The 22,114-nt window shown below is 46.8% G+C and overlaps 1 protein-coding gene across 1 annotated transcript in view; it reads left to right on the top strand.

Moving 5' to 3' along the window:
• Positions 1-20,209: 20,209 nt before the first annotated feature.
• Positions 20,210-22,114, top strand: part of LOC147659515 (uncharacterized) — a 63,641-nt gene continuing 61,736 nt past the window's right edge. The window contains exons 1-2 of the mRNA XM_086951682.1: positions 20,210-20,289; positions 20,388-20,538. The gene's annotated coding sequence lies outside the window, so the exon portion shown is untranslated. The remainder of the gene's footprint in view (positions 20,290-20,387; positions 20,539-22,114) is intronic.

Consider the following 22,114-nt stretch of genomic DNA (forward strand, 5'->3'; position numbering starts at 1 on the left):
AGGCCGCTGATGCGGTAAGTGGGGCTTGGGGGGCTCGTGTGTGTGCTTCTAGGCGTGTGTGAATGTGTGTGTGTCTGCGTGTGTGTGACTTTCTGCGCGTGCGTGAGTGTGTGTGTGCCTGCACGTGTGTGTGTGCGTGCTTGTGTGCGCGTCCACAGACCCTGGTCGGCTCGTGCACCGCTCTATCTCCCTTGAGAGCGAACTCGGCAGCAATAGGTCTCGATGCTGAGACCTAAAAAAGGGGGGGTTGCTATTTTATTTCACAAAGCTTTAAATGTACGGATTATTTCTACTCAAAATGACGATGAAGGACGCTGGGCATCGGCTAAGGTGATTATCAAAAATAAGACACTGGTTTTGCTAGATATTTATGGTCCGGTACGTCCTGACCCTAAATTTTGGAATGATATTAAAGCCCTGATTTCGTCCATTGACTGTCCTGACTTTGTTATTGTCGGTGATTTTAACCAATGGTTAGACCCTTTCTCAGATAGATTATCCTCCAACAAATTTCAACCTGACAAATCACATAAGAGCTTTCAATCTGCCATTGCCTCGCGTCCTTTATTTGATTCATGGAAATTGTGTAACCCTGATGTGCTGGAATATACGTTTTTTTCTAATGTTCATCACACCCGCTCCAGGATTGATTATATTATGGTTAGTAAATCATTACTCCCTTCCATTTAAAAGTCTGTAATAGGTTCCATATTTATCTCTGACCATGCTCCTGTTTATACTACACTTGACCTCTCCCTTATCTCTTCTAAATTTAGTCGTTCGAAATGTAATTCCTTTCTTTTATCTGACCCCGTTTTTTTTAAAGAAAGTGTGGAGTTTTTTAACGTATTCTTCTCCTTTAATAATCCTTCTGACACCTCCATTCCTAATAATTGGGATGCTTTTAAGGCTGCTTTTAGAGCGTTTACTATATCCTATGTTGCCAAGAAAAAGAAACTTAATAGGAAAAACTATGAGGACCAACTTCAGAAACTCTAAAACCTTGAACATTTGTATTTTCCCTCTAAATCCTCCTCTGCCCTTCAAGATTTAATCTTAGCCAAAACGGAGCTAAATAAGATTATTACTAATGAAGCTTGTAACACTCTCCTTAAAATCAAGTCCAAATTCCATGCTGGCCAAAATAAAGCGGGAAAACTGTTGGCAAACTATTTGAAAATTAAATCAGAATGTAAAAATGTAGGCCCAATTTTTAATGATTCTCTTAATAAATTAGTTTTGTCGAATGAAGACATTGCTGAAGTATTTCATACCTACTACCAGTCCCTATATACTGACGACACGCATCCCTCTGATGTAAACTTAACGTCCTTTTTTGAAGGCCTTCCCTCTCCCCCATCCATTCCAGATGAATTTGCTCTCTTGGAAGAGGAAATTACTCTCCAAGAAGTAACTCGAGCCATTAACTCACTTAAAAAATCAAAGGCACCTGGTCCGGATGTCCTACCTGTGGAGTTGTATTCCTCTTTCCATGCCTTTTTTGCTCCAAAACTCTTACAACTCCTCAATTCCTTTATTTCGGATGCAAAGGCTTCTGGGTCCTTTTTGGATACGCTAATTATTATTATTCCCAAACCTGACAAAGATCATTCACATTGTAAAAATTATCACCCTATATCTTTAATTAATTACGATTGCAAAATCTTTGCTAAAATCCTGGCTTCACGCCTTGACACTATTATCCCGCGCCTAATCAAAATGGACCAAGTGGGCTTTGTGAAAGGTAGACTTGCTGCGGACAATGCTCGTTTGTTTTCTAATGTCATTGCTAACAGTAAAAACCTTAGAGTCCCTCTGGCAGCACTTTCCCTAAAAGCACCCATCTCTGCTCTCACAATAATACACGAGTAACTGGATTATGATACAGAGTAACTGGATTTGTCCTAAAAGTAACTGGAGTGAAAATTAACATCGTGCCAGACACCTGACCTGCGGCGCCGGCGGTTGGGACCCCTGTTACTGCTATCGGTGCATGGACAGAAGACGAAAACTGCATGGAGAGCTGAACTGTACAGAACCTTTGCAAGTAACTGGACTTAATTACTGGACTACGCTTACCTATTCTCGGAGGTCCTGCAGAGACCTGCGAGCACCCACTCCTCCACCGGGCTGCTTCTGGACGCTTGCGGAGACCGGGACAGCGGGTAGGAGTCCGACGGAGATTGCTGAGGCTGCTGAGGCTCTGGACTCAGGCGGTGTCCGAGTCGGATGGACGGAGCCTGCCGGAGGATAGCACAGACGCCCGGATGGGTCGTGCGTCGCCTGGAACCTCCCCGTCCCCCTCCTCGACTGGCTGCTGCGGGTCAGTGAGGGACGGACGACTGTGGTGACTCCTGCCTGGTTCACGCGGCGGATGGCGGATGCGCACTGTGCCTGTCCGTGACTGCCTGTGAGAGGAGCTGGCTGGCGGCGCATCGGTGGTGTCTGACCTACTGGCCAGAGGCGGAGGTGACCTGGAGGGACAACACAGAGACACAGAGCCCAGAAAGCGAATGCCGGCGCTGCCACAGGAACAGCTTGAGGGGAGCCCCGGGACGAGCGGGATCCGGACGAGCAGCGACGCATTGCGGGAGCCTGTGCTGCCCCTGCGATGGGAGCCGAAGGTGACAGGAGGTGAGAGCTGCAGGAATGGAGCTATGATGCACGCGGGTCAGTGGGAAACATCGGAAAACGGCCCGACCAGAGCCTACCCCTCTGCACGGGGAACTGAGGTGAAGTGAAGCAGAGTTATTGTTCCCACCACTGACGGAGGAGATGGCCGTCTCCTGAGACCTGGGGCAGTAGGGAAAACACACGCTGCGCACACACATCAACCAGAAGGCGGTGCAACAGCGGTGTGTGTCCTTTCCCCATTTCTAGATCAGATAAAAAGGCGTCACTTGGCACCACTCCGCTGGCAACATCGTGGGTCTTTATGGACAGAACATTAAGAAGGTTTTTATTGACCCTGCACACATTTCCCCTCTTTCCTTTGTGCCTTTTTCAAAATGGCTGTGGCCATAAAAGAGCAGCAATAAATCGACTCATGCAGCGAAGAGGCCCACGAGGTTCCAGGTCTGACTCTGACTCCCCCACACATACCATACTACAGATAAGACTCCCTCCCAGCAAGAGAGGATCTGGTCTGGCTCAAACAGAGTCTAGAATCTGACTCCACCCCCTGTGCCTAAAGCAACAGAAACTAACAGAGGACTGCCGTAGCTATCGCCTCTACTTTGGCGGCCATTTTGGAGTGGTCTGACCCTATCTCTCCTCTCTCCTAATCTCAATTACCGAGTAGCTACCGTTTATTGCAGTATTATACCTCCACATGTACTTAATGCACTAACGGATACCCCATATACTTCTGGCTGCTCACTAGGGGCTTCTCTGAATCCTGCTGCTTTTCCTTTGCACATCTATTATGTATATATACTCTGACCTAGTATATCATTAATATTATACTCCTTTATATATACTACACCCCTCGCACTTTCAATATAGTATTGCACTGTTAACTACCTCATATCTCTAAAAACGACATATCTCCTCACTCTGTATACATGTATCTTGTTCCAGTGTAGCACTAATATTACACCTCTAGACTATCCACTGTTATAAGCTGTACCCTTCTTCCTCTATCCCAGTACTGCACCGACTGCTACCTCATACTCTTATTATTACTATTACTATGCTACCTCATACATGTATTATTACTATTAGTGTGTTTATACCTATGCGACGTCGTCTCCCTTCACATATCTCTGTCTCCATCCTGTGCGGTAGGGTGAACCCATTCCACTCCGCTCCTTGGACTGCACCAATTAACACCTCCTATTTCCTGTTTTCGTTGTATTTTGAGTCTGATTGTGTTTATTGTATTTAGATTTTGATTCTGACCATGTTTACAACGACTGCTGAATCTGATAGTGATTATTGTATTTAGATACAGTGATTTAGATTTAGATACATGCTACCTCATATCTTTTCTTGGACGCTACCTCATATCCCTTTTGGATGCTCACTAGTGTCACTTATAACGCCCTAGCTCCTACACCCAACTTTACAGTCTCTAAAATGGAGCGCAGCGGCAAGCACACTTTTAGAATTAACTACCCCTCCACCCTCACCAAAAAAGCCATTAAACGTTTTAAACATAACTTCATGAGGTCGCACCCTGAAACACCCTTTGCCGACACCTACTTTTCACCGGGCAATGGAGCCCTGAAGACCGATATCATCTTCCACACCTCACGCAGAGCCCAATGGAGAAAAGCGTTCCTAACCCTACTTACCGTCTCCTCCACCAGGAAAACAACTCATGGCCTAACTCTCTCTATCACACCTTCCCACCTCTTCCCTGGCAGGACTACCATTACTATCTATAATAACGGGATTGTCCTTATTCAATCCACAGACAAGAACCTGGAACTACTAGACAACCTGTTCCCCAAGTTCAAAGAGCACCTCTCCAATCCGCGGACCCCCACCCTGATCTTCACCAGCACCATCACCCCTGACGTCGCAGCCCCCACCTACAACACCTCTACCCCCAGCACCCCAGTAAATAGCCCACCCGCTGTTAACACCCCACATTCCCCAAGGACAGACTCCCCCAGCACCCCAGTAAATGGCCCACTTGCTGTGACTAACACAAACGCCGCCACCTCTTATACTAACCGCCCCTCTAACGTGATCCCTTTTACCCCCACTCACATCCCCCCTTTCCCTCTCCTCCCTGACATAACAACCCACACCCGCAACACGCCACCTGTACACACCACCGCTCGGAGTTTATCCACCCCCCCTCCCATCCCCCCCACGACAGATGCCCCCCCTCCCCAGCTCCCTCCCCACTCTCACCCGCGACACTCTCACACCTGACAAAACAACTCTCACCCACAACACGCCACCATCTGATAACATCACCACTCGAAGCCTATCCACCCCCCCTCCCATACCCCCTACGGCGGACACTTTTCGCCCCCAGCCCCCTCCCCACCCCCACCCACGACACTCACACCCTCCCAATAACACACACAGAACATACCACCTCTCCTACCTTAGCATCCCCCTCTCTCCCACCTCCTACTCTCAGCCCTCACTACCATCCGGTCTCCCCCACTGTCTTCGGCCTTCACTCACTCTTCCACTCACCAGCTCCCTCTCCCACTGGCGGCACTACCTATGCCTCCCACCCACTGCCATCACCGCCTGCTTCACTCACACCCCCCGCCAACAACGCCATTATATCCCCCCCTTCGATTCCCTGCCCGCTTTCCAGTTCACTACACAACCTCTCACCAATGGCTCCCACCACCTTCACCATCCCCAATGCTCCCCCTGACCAGACTTTACCCACCCTCCAACAAGTCAAAGAGGATATTCTACAAATCAAAAAAGATATCCGCGCGATCAAAGACCTGCTCTCATCACAGCCCAGCCCTCTTCCCATCATCCCTCTACCCTACAAAGGACGCACCCGCCCTACATACCCTCGCCTCCAACGACATCCGCGCTGGCCGACTATCCCCGTTCGCAACAACTCCCACCGCCCCCGCCGTGTCCTCAACCCACTGTCGGACCGCGACCTATGCTCACTACTACGCTCTTATGGCTCGGGTCCGGTAAAACACATACCCAGCACACACATCCCCATACCCACAATTCTTACAAACCCTCTGAGGCTCCCAACACTCAACAACAGAGGTTCCGTCCCTAACAACCTCAGAAAAGTTCCCCTCACTCTAGAAAGCTCGACCACCCCTCTCTCTCCCAAACTCAAATGCATCCTACTCAATTGCAGATCGGCCCAGAGACACTCCTCCGACATCGCAGAACTCGTCTCAGCTAGGGATCTGGACCTAGCCATTCTAACAGAAACTTGGCTCACTGAAGCCTCTACCCCGATTATGGACATACTAGTCCCCCCCAACTATCACATCATTAGGTTAGACAGGTCTTCAGACAAGACGGGCGGGGGAATTGCATGCATTTTTAAAAGCAACCTCTCTGTTACTAAAGTCACCTCCCCCTCCCTCTCCTCTTGTGAACTCCTCTGCCTCGACATTACCAGCGAGGGCAAACAAGTTTGTGCTCTACATCTCATCTATCACCCGCCTGGTGACAATCTCATATTCACCCAACAACTCATGGACATGATCACTTCCAATGCCGGTCGGCAGACCACCCAAGTCTACCTGGGTGACTTCAATCTCCACTGGAACGACCAGAAAGACACAGTGGTAAATAGTCTCAAAACTTTCCTTAATGCACTTGACCTCACCCAAATATGTGATAGACCAACACATTACAAAGGCGCGATACTTGATCTCATCATTGCCAAAGAGAATTCTACACAACTGGAGACGATTCTACCCTGCGACTGGTCAGATCACCACATTATCACATTCTTTATCAATGAAAAAGTTAAACCTAACCCGACTCAATTAATCAAATCCAAAACATGGAAAAGGGACATGAAGAATCTCAACGCCTCTACTCTGCCTCCCCACATCGGCAATCTCCTCCTTCCCCCTTCAGGTGCCTCGGATGTTCAATCACTGACTGACCACTACCTTGAATCTATAAATACATTAGTCAATGAAGTCGCCCCACTGCAACTGAAGAGAGTCTCCACCAAAACTTCTAACCCCTGGTATGACGACAGACTCAATGATGACAGGCGTTCGATGCGAATGGCAGAGCGCACCTGGAGAGCGGACCCCTCAGCACTGCACCTCAAAAGGCTCAAGAACAAGAGAAATGCCTACTTCAGGAAAATAAAGCGAACAAAATTGGACTTCTTCAGCCGCCAATTGGACCAAGCAAAAAACAGGCCAAGAAAACTCTTCGAACTAATCAAAACCCAAACAAAGGCACAACCCCTACAATCAAGTAGCACAACAAGCGACACCCCACACTGTGAAGACTTCTCTGCTTTCTTTAAGCTAAAGACTGACAACATAAGAAATGACCTCATCATGGATGTAAGCCGATTCCCCAACCACACAAGAATGGCTAACACTCAACCTAAAAACATGGCTTCCTGGCAGTACTTCGATACCTACTCGGAAGAAACAATACACAAACTGCTCTGCACCTTGAAGCCCTCTAACCACCACACAGACCCTCTACCTGCTAATGCTGTAAAAGACTTCATCCCCTTGCTCCTCCCTCTCTGGACCAAAATCATCAACTGCTCCCTGCAACAAGGCCTCATTCCGGACTCCCTCAAGGTGGGGCAAGTCACACCTATACTCAAGAAACCTACAGCTGATCCGACTGACCTAAACAATTACCGACCCATCACCAATATCCCCACCCTGGCCAAACTGCTGGAGAAATGTGTCCAACTCCAACTAACAAGACACATTGACCAATTTGACCTCCTCAATTCTCATCAATCAGGATTCCGAGCGAAACATAGCACGGAAACAGCTATGACACACATAATTGATGACGCCCTCCAAATTCTTGATCGCAATGAGTCCTGTCTCCTCATCCTTCTTGACCTCTCGTCAGCATTTGACACGGTCAAACATGAGAACCTGCTGGAGCTGCTAAGCACTAGAATGGGTCTATCGGGAACGGTTCTCAAATTTTTTTCGTCCTTCCTACACAACCGGTCTCAGAAGTTCAAGATCGATAATGTGCTATCTTCACCTGTGCCTGCAGATCTAGGTGTTCCACAAGGATCCTCCCTCTCCCCCACTTTGTTCAACCTCGTCATGGAACCGCTCGCCACCTTGCTCCAAGCTTCTAATGTCCAATTCCATATGTACGCCGACGACACACAACTGTACCTAAAGCTTCAATCTCCGGAAGATATCAAACATCTAAATTCCACGCTTATTAACACTCAATCTTGGCTAGCCGATAATCACCTCAAACTAAATGCTCTGAAAACTGAGTTCCTTCTCATCTCACCCCCGGCGAAAATGTCCACCACCCAAACATGGCTCAACAACCTAACAGCACTCAATGTCCAACCCACCATCGTGGACTCAGCGAAATCCCTAGGCATCACACTGGACGCCAAGCTCAACATGCAGCAACACATCAGCAAAGCCACAAAAGCAGCTAATTTCCAAATCAACACACTGAGGAAAATCAAACCCTTCCTCCCGACTGAAGACTTCCAAACGGCTGTACAAGCGTTAGTCATCCCTCGAATCGACTACGGAATTGTGACCCTCAGCGGACTCCCGCTATCCACAACAGCACCCTTAAGAGCCTCCCTGAACGCTGCCGCAAGACTCATTACTGGCTCAAGAAAACATTCGCATATTTCCCCACATTTAAAGTCCCTAAAATGGCTGCCTTTTGAAGCCAGAATACAACTAAAAATTGCAGTTATGACACACGCGGCCGTGCACCACAATGCACCCAACTACCTCGCTCAAAAATTGTCCATATCAGGAGGTTCGAGGTCCAATAGAAGCTCAAAAAATCTACTCCTGAAACCCCGTAGGTTCAGGAAAGAGAAAACCTACAAGCGCTCCTTCTCAGGAATGGCACCCAGGATCTGGAATGCGCTCCCGCCTGAAACTAGGCGTATCTCCTCCGCTGCACTCTTCAAGAAAGAGGTGAAAACCATCCTTCTGGCCAAGATCTCCTGAACCTTATAGGTGGTGGATCAGAGACTCTACATTGCCTTGTATCAATGCTCACCTTGACCTTTGGCACTATACCTCTACTTGATGGTGACACTACTACGCTACTTTCTTCCTACCGACCAATATATGAGACACATTGGGTCACTGATTCACCCTCCCGATGCCCTCACCCAGTGCGCTCTCTATACTAAAACACTGGTATAAGCCTGCCACACACCCAAGGTGTACCTGAACACCTCTGTAATTGGGATCAATGACTTGTGCCGTTTTTTTACCTGTTCACCTGACTGTATATTGATATGTTTTATGTATTTTATTATTATCCTTTCATGTTAGTGACTACTACATTGCTCCCATTACCTCTGTTCATTCCTACTGCCCCTACCCTGTCATTGTGAAGCGCTCTGATATCTGTAAGGATCTTGTTCGCGCTATATAAAACTTTGAATAAATAAAATAAATAAATAAATAAATGCTCAAAAAGCTTTCAATCGTATCAATTGGCAGTTCATGTTTCGTAGCCTACAATGGTTTGGCTTTGGTCCCTCCTTTATCTCAATGGTCAAACTTCTTTATCCATCACCCCGTGCCAGTATTTTTGTTAACAATCAATTTTCCAAGTTTTTTTCCTTATCTAGAGGTACTCGACAAGGATGTCCCCTTTGTCCCCTAATATTTATTTTGTGTCTTGAGCCTTTTTTAGAAAGAATTTGTTCTAATCCTAGGATTACTGGTTTAAAATCTCCTCTACTGAAACTAAATTGTCTGCTTATGCGGATGATGTGCTGGTTTATATGTCTAACCCTGAAGCCTCCCTTCCACATTGTATGGATGAGGTGCGGTTGTATTCCTCTATCTCGGGATATAAACTAAATCTATCCAAAACGGAAGTCCTCCCACTCAATTCGTTATGTTACCAATTCATGTTTAATACTACTGACTTTGCATGGTGTCCCTCCAAAATTAAATACCTGGGTATTTGGTTCGCACCCTCCTTGAGTAAAACCCTTAAACTTACTTTTGATTCTCTCTTAAAGAAAATCCAATCCCTTCTTTAAATTTGGTCCCCCTTATTTCTTTCCTGGTGGGGCAGATTGGACACGATTAAAATGATGATTACCCCCCATGTTCTATATACTGTCTCTATGCTCCCTTTTAAAATTCCCGTTTCCAATTTTTACCGCATAAATGCCATTTGTTCTAAATTCTAATGGAATGATAAACACCCTCGAATAGCACTGCCTAAGTTGATTCGCCCTAAAAATGAAGGTGGTGTTCGATTTCCCAATTTTAAAACGTATCACTCCGCCTTCTTGATTAAACAATCCTTTTCCTTGGCCTATGACTTTACTGATATTCCTAAGCCTACCTGGGTTCACTAGAACGCTCTCTCCTGAAAGATTTTTCCTTTCAACATATTGTTTTTATGTCAAACTGTTCTTTTTTAAGTAAATTCCCTATTTTAAAATACTCCCAAACAGTGGTACACAATGTATTGTCTTCTAACCTATCCCCTCTACAATGTTTTTTATCATCTGTTGTGTGGTATAACAAATTCCTTCGATATAAAGGCAAATCATTTTATTTTAAACACTGGAAGGAAAAGAATATTTTATTTGTTTATCAGTTTTTTGATGATGGCTCTATCATTCCGTTTCCGGAATTGAAACATTTATATAACTTGCCTCCATCATCTGCAAATGAATATACCATTATTACGTCTGCCATCCAGTCACACCCAGCTTCTTTCTCAATACCTGATGTTGTTCCCTCTTTTGTTCCTACCCCTCCACTATATCCTTTATTTTCTAATCAACAACCTAAGGCTGCCCTTATATATACATTTTTGATTTCCACTGTTAAAGATCGTCCTAAATAAATTGTTGAGACTGCGTGGGAAAGTGGCCTTAATATTTCCTTCTCTGTCTCGTTGTGGGATCGTATATGGTCCAAACTATTTAAAGTATCTATTGCTGCTCGTATTACTCAATCTTTATTTTTCATATATCATGAGTCATTATTACCCCTGTTAGTATTCATAAGTTTTCCTAAACTTCATCTTCATTATGTTGGTCATGTTCTAAAGAAACTGGGACCCATAAACATCTACTATACGAATGTCCCCCTGTTTTATCATTTTGGAAGGAAGTTTGGAAGATTTGTATGCAAATGTTTAGTTGTTCTGCCCTGTTATCTTTACAGAATGTTTTTCTAGGATCTTTATCGACTGATGTTGATATTATCTCTTCTTCTGTAAGATTGTTGGATCTGTTTATTTCTCTTGCATTTAAAGTCATTGTATCGTGTTGGAAAGGTAACTCGAAGATCTCTGTTCACACTTGGTGGAATTTTGTCTGTGATGAACATAGGATTGCTATTGCTTCATCCTCTTCTGTTCCCCTAAAAATTAAATCAGATCTCCTCTGGCTCCCTTTTACCTCCTATCTTTCCTGCAACTCTGTTTCTTGAGTGATTTCTATTAATCCCACATGCTTTTACATTCTCCTTTCTTCCTTTTCCCTTCTTCCTTTCTTTTCTTTCTTTCTGTTCTTTCTTTTTTCTCTTCCTCCTTTCACTTCCACATATATCTCCGTTTCTCCTTTCTCTATACCCTTCTCATTATTTATTTATTGCATATTACATATGTTTTGTAATCCTTATTAATTATGTTTATTTTTCTGATATTTATAACATGTGTATTGTCATTTACATTAAATGTTACTAAAAATGTCTTAAACAATTTTTTTTAAAATATTTTTGTCTGTACGTTCTTTGCTTGCTGTGTCTGATATTGTGTTGCTTTTGCCTGCGGTGCTTTGATTCTGTGGCCTGCTATTTTTGTATGTTTCATTTTTGTAACATTTCTCTCATGTAACGTAACTGGTTCTATTGTACAGTGCTCTGACACCTTCGGGTAAAGTCCGGGTTTATAAAAATCGATTAAATAAAATAAATAAAATAAAATAAATAAATAAGATGTGGAAATATAACGCTAAAATCAGTGCTTCATTTGCGCCGGTGTTTGCAGGTGGAACCCACCGGCACTCTATATTGGGTAAAAGAAGCAAATGTGAATGAAGCAAGATAAAGGCAGCAAAACAGTGACAGAGAAAGCACAGAGGAAAAGGAACACACAAGAGTGAGATAACGCAGGGAGAGTGTTGGTGGAAGAAAGAGGCATGAGGTGAAATTAAACTAACAGCCTTGGTATTCATCAATTTCTTGTTCGGCAGAGGTGCCAGACCTCTGCAAAAAATCAGGTTCCAGCACTTAATATTTTACAAAGTAAGAACTGGTGATGTTCGTTTTCCCCGTTGTTTGTGGCAGTGTTTATTTGTCCCTTGGGTCTACACAAAGCTGTGTCACACTCCTTTGCTTGACGTTAGTAGTCCTGGCATTCATTGGTGGCTGGTGACATTTGAAAGTGGTAAGTGAGTAAAAGTTAGGGATGACATATGAGTACCGAGCGAGCACTACATTTTCTCTTACTTTTGCCATGTCATCATTTTGCAAAAAGTGTATCCCCTTCAAACCTATATGCACAGAATCACAAGGGCAACTGGAACACGTGAACACTGCCCTGTGCGCTCTGCAGAGAGGCCCAGGATTGGATGGCCATCAAGATTTCGAAACGTGGGCTTCATCCTGGACTCCTCCCTCTCCATGACCAGGCAAGTCAACAACGTCTCCTCGGCGTGCTTCAACATCCTACGCATGCTATGGAAGATCTTCTGGTGGATCCCCACCGAGACCAGGAAGACCGTAACCCAGGCCCTCGTCACCAGCCGACTGGACTACGGCAACGCCCTCTACGCCGGTACCACCGCCAAGCTCCAGAAGAGACTCCAGCGGATCCAGAACGCCTCAGCCAGACTCATCCTCGACATCCCACGAACCAGCCACATCTCCGGACATCTGAGAGACCTTCACTGGCTCCCCGTCAACAAAAGAATCACCTTCCGCCTCCTCACCCACGCACACAAAGCCCTACACGACCAAGGCCCGAGCTACCTCAACAGCCGGATCAACTTCTACGCTCCCAAACGCCACCTCCGATCAGCCAACCACGCCCTCGCCGCCGTCCCCCGCATCCGAAGAGCGACTACAGGAGGAAGGTCCTTCTCCTACCTGGCCGCCAAGACCTTGAACTCCCTCCCGACCGACCTGCGCCTGACCCAAGACCACCTCTCCTTCAGGAAGAAGCTGAAGACCTGGCTGTTCGAGCAGTAGCGGCACCCCTCCCCCCCCAGCGCCTTGAGACCCTACGGGTATGTAGCGCGCTCTATAAGTGTCATTGATTGATTGATTGAAACGCTTTTTTACTCACCGACAGGCACTGTGAAGAACTCGCAGTGCCCTCAGCTCTCAAGTGGTGTGATTCAGTTACTAATAATAACAACAAGTGCGTGTCAGCTGCTCACATTTAGAAAATGTGATATGGTGTTTTGAAGCACTTAAGTTTTTACTGGACTGTTGTTCATCAGCACAATTTCTTATGATCAAATTTTATCAGCTAAATTATTTTAATGTTTATGTTAGCATTTCACTTATTTGGTTAATGTTTCCTGTACAAGGATTGTCGCTTTAAATTTTGTCCTACCTACACTAAAAAAGAATAACCAGAGAAGTCAGTCTCTCTTCCTATGCCACAAAATTACTGTGCAGCCTGCCTGGGGTCTTGATGCTCAGTTTCTATTATGAAAACGAGATGAATCGTTTCCTGGCCATAAAAAAGAACTTTTCTATCCTACATCTGCATTTGTTACGCAAACGCAACGAGTCACTCTGATGGACTGGTCTCCTGCTGCACTCTGCGTTTTCAATCTTGCAGAATTAAAATATAATCAGGTGCATTCTGTTACTGAAGCCCAACCCACTAGGACAGTTTTAAAACCGTCATTAAATGGTTCAGTAATGCGGTGATCTCAGTGTGTGACGAGGAGAGGGAAAACCAACCCTCATTGAGGAGAAAACATTCTGTATTCCTTCATAATTTACATTCCACTCGCTGTAGGAAGGGGGCGAATGCACTGAACGTGTTTTATGCTCCCAAACATGTAATTAGGGTAAACAACCTTTACAACAAAACTTTTACAACGCACTACCATTACGATGCAACTTTTACAACGCAAACCATTACAACGCATTGCGCTGGGGGGGGCGCTCTAAGCTAGGGAATAGGTTTAATGTACTATCCAACACCTTCCCTACTATCCACGGGGACTGGAGTTGGAATAGTAAATTAATCTATTCACTATCCAGCACCCCAAAGCACTATGCGTTGTAAAGGCATGCGTTGTAAAAACCGCGTTGTAAAGGCATGCGTGGTAAAAGCATGCATTGTAATGTCATACATCCTTTAATTAGTTATAGTACAGATGTTGTGCACTATTTCTTAGCACTGCGGCACTATTAGTGTTAAGTTAATAATCCACTCAAACAAGATGCCACACAGACTGCACAGCATGGCAAGGACGTTGGCAGCTGTTGTGTATTTACCCTGGTAGAGTCTGTAGGTTGTGAAGAAGGCGATGCAAGTGACGAAATAGACCATGGGGCTGGAGGTTACGCATTATTGACTCATTGTAGTTGGCTGGCAACTCTTTCTCATGGAGCAGAACATGCTGGACAGGTTTTCCCATGTAGCATAACATGCTGGGCAGGTTTTCCCATGTAGCAGTACATGCTGGGCAGGTTTTCCCATGTAGCAGAACATGCTGGGCAGGTTTTCCCATGTAGCAGAACATGTTGGGCAGGTTTTCCCATGTAGCACAACATGCTGAGCAGGTTTTCCCATTTAGCGGAACATGCTGAGCGGGTTCTCTCATGTAGAGGAACATGCTGAACAAGTTTCCACATGTAGCAGAACATGCTAAGCAGGGTTTCCCATGTAGCAGAACATTCTGAGCAGGTTTTCCCATGTAGTGGAACATGCTGAGCAGGTTCTCTCATGTAGAGGAACATGCTGGACAGGTTTCCACATGTAGCAGAACATGCTAAGCAGGGTTTCCCATGTAGCAGAACATTCTGAGCAGGTTTTCCCATGTAGCGGAACATGCTGAGCAGTTTTTCTCAATTAGCGGTACATGCTGGACAGGTTTCCCCATGTAGCAGAACATGCTGGACAGGTTTCCCCATGTAGCAGAACATACTGAGCAGGTTTTCCCATGTAGCAGAACATGCTGAGCAGGGTTTCCCATGGAGCGGAACATGCTGGACAGGTTTCCCCATGTAGTAGAACATGCTGAGCAGGTTTTCTCATGTAGCGGAACATGCTGGGCAGGTTTTCCCATGGAGCGGAACATGCTGGACAGGTTTCCCCATGTAGCAGAACATTCTGAGCAGGTTTTCTCATGTGGCAGAACATGCTGGGCTGGTTTTCCCATGTAGAAGAACATGCTGAGCAGGTTTTCTCATGTTGCAGAACATGCTGAGCAGGGTTTTTCATGCAACAGAACATTCTGGGCAGGTTTCTCATGTAGCAAAACATCCTGGGCAGATATCCCATGTAGCAGAACATGCTAAGCAGGTTTTCCCATGTAGCAGAACATGCTGAGCAGCCGATGCACACAATCTCGATGCACACAATCTCCTACAGGGAGATTACGGAGCTGTTCTGTGAACATTCAAGAATGTGGTCATCAAACTTATTGTAATCTGACCCCTACTGAGGAGGGTGGGGCTGACTCACATGATGTAAATCAAAACCTGCAGAGCTGAGCTGCCGACCCCAATAAAAATGTTTGATTCTGACCCGTTGTTTTTCACCTGAAAGTCACGCAGCCTGGAAGCTTTGGAAGCTGCATAAAAATAAAGACAATCTGGCAGGATCCGACAACGGTGCCCAGAAGCAGCAGGTGAAACTGATGGCAAAGAGCTGCTGACGTCGGGGACATGTCTTCAGAGTGGATTCTCCAATGTAGTTATACAGGGAACAGGAGGCGCTGTTAACCCTTTCCACGTGGGGCTAATTCCCCCGTGGTGCAGGGGGAGGAGGGCTGCGCGCGGAGCCGCGGTGCTCGTGACGAGCCCAGCTCGTCATGACTCCACCCACTCCTGTGAAAACACCCGCACAGGAGGGGAATTAGCCCCACGTGGGCGTTCTGCAGTAATTATGACGAGCTCAGCTCATCATATGCACAGCTCGACTGTGCCTCAAGACGAGCTGAGCTCGTCATAAGTGCCAAAGGGGTGCTTAAAACATACTGACTTGAAGGAGCATGGGGGAAAATGAACAATTATAAACGTACTCGGATGTCTGACTGTGGCTCCCAGTGTCCCAGAGCAGAAGCCCATTTCTAAACTAACCAATCCAGGAGCTTCTAACATGTTGCTTATAATAGTAATCTGCATGAACGAAGCATCTGGACTGGCTAGGTCAGGCCGTCATAGCGCTCCATGCACTGGAAGCCTGTGCCTCCTCTCCTACCCAGCTGTCTAATACGGCTGAGTTGGAGAGTTTAAATTGCACATGTGTGTTTGGCCATAGCAGGATAGCCGGCCGAACCGACATGCGCACTTCAAACTGAGTGGCCACTCGTCATTGCTGCCAACCAACAGCAATAAAGCCCCTTACACTTCCTTGGGCACAAGGCTGGAAAAATAAAATGGTGATAGAATAATTTTTTTTCTATTTTATTTTTCACGCTTTCTGCAGCAGTGTTGGGGAGCAACGCTTTTCCGCTCCTGTGGAGGAACCGCCACTGGGGTGTGTGCACTTTGACTTCTTTATTACGTCCTCTTTGTACAGTTTATCAAAGGTTTGAACGCACGTGATGCAATGGTAGTTACTGCTCCACCTGTCTGCTTTCGGCCCAAACTTCCGTTTGCATGTAAAATCCGTACTGCTACACACTGGTGCCCCCTGTGTCACGAGAGCACCTTCAGTAAGGTTGAGTACATCCAGGGCTTTAAGTGGGGGAAAAAACTGGTGGGGCTCTAAAAGGGGCGTGGCACATTTCTTAAAGGGGTGTGGCCTATATGAGTAGGAGTGTGGTCTAAATCAAGATAACTAGCATTGTGTGCTTAAGAAAATCATGAAGTCGCATCCAGCAAAGGATAATAAAATAGTCAAAAAAAGTATATGTATTAAGTATAAGCCCCTGTCACTCACAAACCAGTCAATACACAACCAGGCAGAGGCACATAGAAAGGTTGAACAGGAAAATAGCCACTTTCTAAAAGTGCTAATTCCAAACTTAGAATTTAAAAACCATCTTCACTAAAGGATGTGTTATTAAATTCTGAGTTCAGGGATACCAGATTCTATATGTCTATCTTGCCATTATGGGAAGATATTCAGGTAAACATGTTACACAGCATTCCCCATGTTATTCTATGGGCAAGATAGCCTTTCAATAGTGAAAAACGAAATTGGCAGTATTTCACTATCAAGACATGTTACTCATACTAGTAACACCAAACAAAAACCGAGACGTCTGGTCACCCTACCTTTGACCTTTTTTGGCCCAAAAATAGAGCCCTGTAGAGCCCCCTTTCAAGCCCCCCCCTCACCCCCCTCCCAAAAAAAAAGCTGGGGGCTCAGACCCCCACACCCCTTAAAGCCCTGAGTTCATCTATCTGTTCATGCGTTTTCACGTCACTTCATCATTCTGCAAGGGAGGCTGAGTTCCAGGTATATCCACTGGGTGTCGCCCTTCACCTTTCAAATGGCTGATGTTTGAGACTTAACGTTCCGGATCAGTGACTTGAGCAAAGTCTTTGAGGGGTGAAGTCGCCTGTACTTTGGCAGACAGACTCTAGATAGGGCAGAGGGGAGATTTGCCTATTATTGACACCTGTCCGCCCCATTTCGAGCGCATCTCTCAAACTGAAAACACTCTCCTATTATTTTTGGCTGTGAGTCCCTGAAGCATTACTCAATCGTAATCCAATGTAAAATTAAACTAGACCAGCCTTGACAGTCAAAGAAGTCACCAGGAAGTTGCTTTAAATGTAACATTTATTTATCATACCTGGTTAAACATGCATGAAACGCGGCTGCTCTCATAAACCCTGCACTGTGACCCTCTCCTAAAGTGAACTCGAGTGATGGAGCCTCTGAGAGATGCAGGGAGGTGTGACGATTTGAGGGGCGCAGGAGGGTCTTGTATCATCCACTGAGCCGCGAGCCTATTTGCATAGAGGAGCTGACCCCTCCCCTGCAAGGGTTTAAGGATGTGCGCGCCCTTAGGAAACAATATAAAACAGTGATGGCGTCTGCCAGGACCGACTGGGACTGGAACCACTGGCACGAACTCTGTGATGCCCTAAAAGTTAGGGACTCTCGCAAATTCTGGGCTCTTGTTAACAATGGCACAGGGGAACTCAAGAGCGCAGTGGAACCAAATATTGCCCCTGAGGTCTGGGAGGCCCATTTTGGGGAACTCTACAAAGAATCCAATCCCTGTCCTGTTACAGCTCTGGATGCGTTCTCTGGCATGCAGAGCTGCGAACTGGAATTATCCCTGGGGGAAGTGGAGGCAGCCCTGAAGCAACTACCACCGGGGAAGGCGCCGGGTCTAGATAGGCTACCTGGGGATTTGTTTAGGCACCACCTGGACATCTGGGGCCCATACCTTCTCGTTCTTTTTAATGCCATCATAGGAGGTATGCCAATCCCCGGGTCGTGGCTGGGGGCAGAGATTGTTCCGATCCATAAGAAGGGATCTACTCTGCTCCCCGTCAATTATAGGCCCATTAGCCTAATAGACGTCCCCCAGAAGCTTTTTGCGCGCCTCATCCTCAATCACCTCCTGGACTGGGTGGAGGAAAATAACATCATGACCCCCCTCCAGGCTGGCTTCAGAAAGAACACCTCGACCATGGACCAGATCTTCCGCCTTCTCCTCCTTTACTGGAAGACTGTCACCATAGAGGGCGGTAGACTGTACATGGTCTTCGTGGATCTGAGGTCAGCCTTTGACCTAGTCCCTAGAGGGAAACTCTGGGAGGTTTTGCATCAACTAGGAGTGCCCCCACACCTTCTCAGTACCATCATCAGGCTTCACGAGGACAACTATGCCCAAGTAAGGTGTGGGAGGGATGGTAAGCTCTCGGGCAAATTCCCTGTCCTCAGAGGAGTCAGACAGGGTTGTGTCCTGGCGCCAACCCTTTTCTGCCTGTTCATTAACAGTGTCATTCAACATCTTGACACTGTTGAGGACAATGATGCTCCGGTTTTGGCAGGCAGGAGGGTCCCGGCAATCATGTTTGCTGATGATACCCTCCTGCTTTCCAAATCCCCCATGGGGATCCAGAGGATTGTAGATGGTTTTGGTCTTTTCTGTCAGCAACATGGGTTGGAGGTCAACACAGAAAAGACTAAGTTTATGATCTTTAATCCCCCAGCGAGAACCAGACCCAACCCAAAACTGGGGGAAGTTAGCCTTGAGAGGGTCTCGACCTTTGTCTATCTGGGGGTAACTCTGCAAGAAAATCTGGCCTGGGACTCCCAGATAGCGAGATCAAGGCTGAAGCTATCCCAGCTAGCGGGTGCACTCCTTAAGGTCGCAAATAAATCCACCTTCAAGCCTGTAAGCCCAGCTATCGAAACCTATAGAACTCAAGCGAAGGCAGCAGCCATGTATGGCAGCGAGCTGTGGGGTTTCAAAGCAGGGAAGGCACTGCTAGCGGTGGAAAATACGTTTTTGAGACGCCTGCTTGCTCTCCCGAAGGGAACGCCACTGCTACCCCTAAGACTGGATCTGGGCTTGCACTCTATTGCTGAAGATCTCTTATCTAAACCTGTGAAGTTCTGGCATCGGATATGGTCCACCGAGGAACTGCATCATTATAGGCAGGACCTTATCAATGTACTGAGGTTGAATGGCAGTAACAAAATCCCCTGGCTGGCTTTTATTAAATCTGAACTGTCCAGTCTGAATTTGCCTGACCTTTGGGATGACCCAGCTCAGGGTTGTCAAAGGATCACACGCAAAACTCTTGCCCAGCTGTACAAAAGCAAAAATTTGGCTGACATGGCGAATGCTCACAGCACCGGCACCCTTACGAATTGTTTTATGGAGTCCAAAAATTCTTACTTGTTTGAACCTTTTATGGATTTTATCTTTCCTTTGCTGGCGAGGAAATTGTTCCTGCAATGGAGGTTTGGCACACTTCCCACTAAAGTATTTACACACAAATGGCGCCCTGGGAATGACAAACTCTGTCCTTGCTGCAAAACCAAGAACGAAGATGACCTCCACATAATGTTTGTCTGCCACGCATACCGGAATCCCAGGAAGCGCTGGATTGCTCCGCTGTGTCGGAACCTGGGTTTTCGCGAATACCTTCAAGCATACAGGGTGATGAAAACAAATACCCTGGGACATATTGTGTTTGCGGTGTCGAAATTCTTAATGGCAGCTTGGCTAATAAGGGAAAAAATGACCCCCTGAACTGGTGCCCTACCCCATGCAGATCCTCTAGCCTTTTATATGTAAATATTTCTGTAACATATGAATTCTATTTTACTGTGTATTTATGTACTGTATTTTTATTGCATCTTTTATGGTCCACTGTGACCGAAATAAAGAATTTTTGGAATTGGTTTAAGGATGACTTTGTGGCCCCCACTCACAGACCTGTCTGCACCTCAGACCACAGCCCTGCTGACGCATCGCCATGTCCTGGGCCCCCCTCCTCCTCGCTCTCAGCGCCCTCTGTGCCTGTAAGAACTGAATGTGTTTACTTTTAATTAGTCTATCAACAGTGTAAGAGATAAGAGTCAGACTAATGAACTCACGTGTTCCTTGTATTTTATTGTAGGTTCCTTTTCTCTGCCAACTCTAACCCAGGCCTCCTCGCTGTCAGTGACCCCGGGACAGACGGTCAGATTGCCCTGTGCTCTGAGCAGTGGGTTAAAAGTCAGCACCGAGGCCATCTACTGGTACCAACAGAGGCCTGGTAGCCCCCCCAGGTACCTGCTGCTTTACGGTAATATTTTAGACAAACCCTCCGAAACCCCAGCCCGGTTCTCGGCCTCCAAAGAGATCTTCAGTAACACCTGCCTCCTGCTCATCACGGGGACCCTGGCGGAGGACGAGGCCGATTATTACTGCAAAGCCTGGCCCATCGCCAATACTGCACAGTGACACCGAGCGACGGGGAAGTGAGACAAGAACCAACCTCGGCCACAAAACACAACTCACGGCCCCTGTGTGACGTCACCTGTTCACTGTGCACTGTGGAGGGAGCCGAAGCTGATATCACAGGCACACGGCGGCACCGTGGGAGTTGGCAGGTCTGGGTTCAACAAGCATTGACTAAGTCAATCGTTCTGCCCGTTAGAGACTCACAGCTTCCTGGCATAAATCATGCAGATATAGGCCACGCCAATACATAATAACCAAACCAGCTTCAGATACTCGTTATCACATGGTGTAGCAAACATGCACCAGTGCACACAAGGAATAATGCAATGCACACAAATACACATCTAAGGACCGATGCACACAGACCAGCAGCCAGGGGGCGCTGGTGAAAAGAGTGATGTGAGCCCCAGGGGCCCAGGTTGGCCCGCGCCTACGCCAGGACAGGACTGACCACTGCTGAACTTGAGGAGGCAGGGGCTGATGCTCCCAGGGGAAGCAGTGAGTGACGTGCCTCGTGGATGCACTGGGGGCTGAGGGAGCACTAGTGTTGTGCATCAGTGAGCCCCCCCTGTCCTTGTCCGCTCCCGCTGTCCGTGTCCGCCCCCCCCCCCCCCCCCCCCTCCCGCTGTCCGTCCCCCCTCTTGCTGTCCGTAGGTGCTTGTTTCATATTCTTGAAGAGATTGCCGCAAATCATATTTTTAGGCAAATGGAGCTTGGGGCTCACCAAGCGCTATTTGATAATGTCATAAAATGCTTCCATTATGAACTGTTCGTCAAATAGAAAAAAAAACACATGCATGTGTCTAACAACTATGCCAAGGGACGTGGGTTGCTTATTTGTGTAAAAATGATTATTCGGTAGCATCGTAGTTGTCAAGTAAGGAACTGCCTTCTTCAAGTAGGCTATCCGCGGACAGCGTCACCGCGTGTTTCGAACAGATTATTAAATTATTGGGAGGTGGCGGGCACAGAGGATAAGGCAACAATATGGCACGGCCTGTACCAGAGCCTATCAGGTCGCGCATTTATCAGCCACACGCACACATTTTACTTCAGACACGGAAGCTGCTCTGCCCCCGGAAGCGCGAGGCTCGAGGGACACCGCAGCCTCTCCCCATCCCCGCAGCAGATCTCGTCTTTGTGATCGAACAGGGTGGGATCATGATTTACAAGCAAGGGGATTCTTTGATCTCCCTAGCAGCGAGTCTGAAAAACACGTTTTCGGGCAGATGTACAGGCACCTCATCAAGCAACTGGCTCGGGCGGAAAAAACAGAAAATGGTCCCATGACACGTGCGGAAACGGCAATATGAAGGAACCCTTTGTTGTGTCTAAGAAAGTCTGCGTGGGGCAATGCGGGGAGGGACAGGCAGGCATAGGCAGTCTATGTCCCTCCTTATT

Source organism: Lissotriton vulgaris, unplaced genomic scaffold (assembly GCF_964263255.1).
Source record: "Lissotriton vulgaris unplaced genomic scaffold, aLisVul1.2 SCAFFOLD_2501, whole genome shotgun sequence".
NCBI classification, from domain to species: Eukaryota; Metazoa; Chordata; class Amphibia; order Caudata; family Salamandridae; genus Lissotriton; species Lissotriton vulgaris.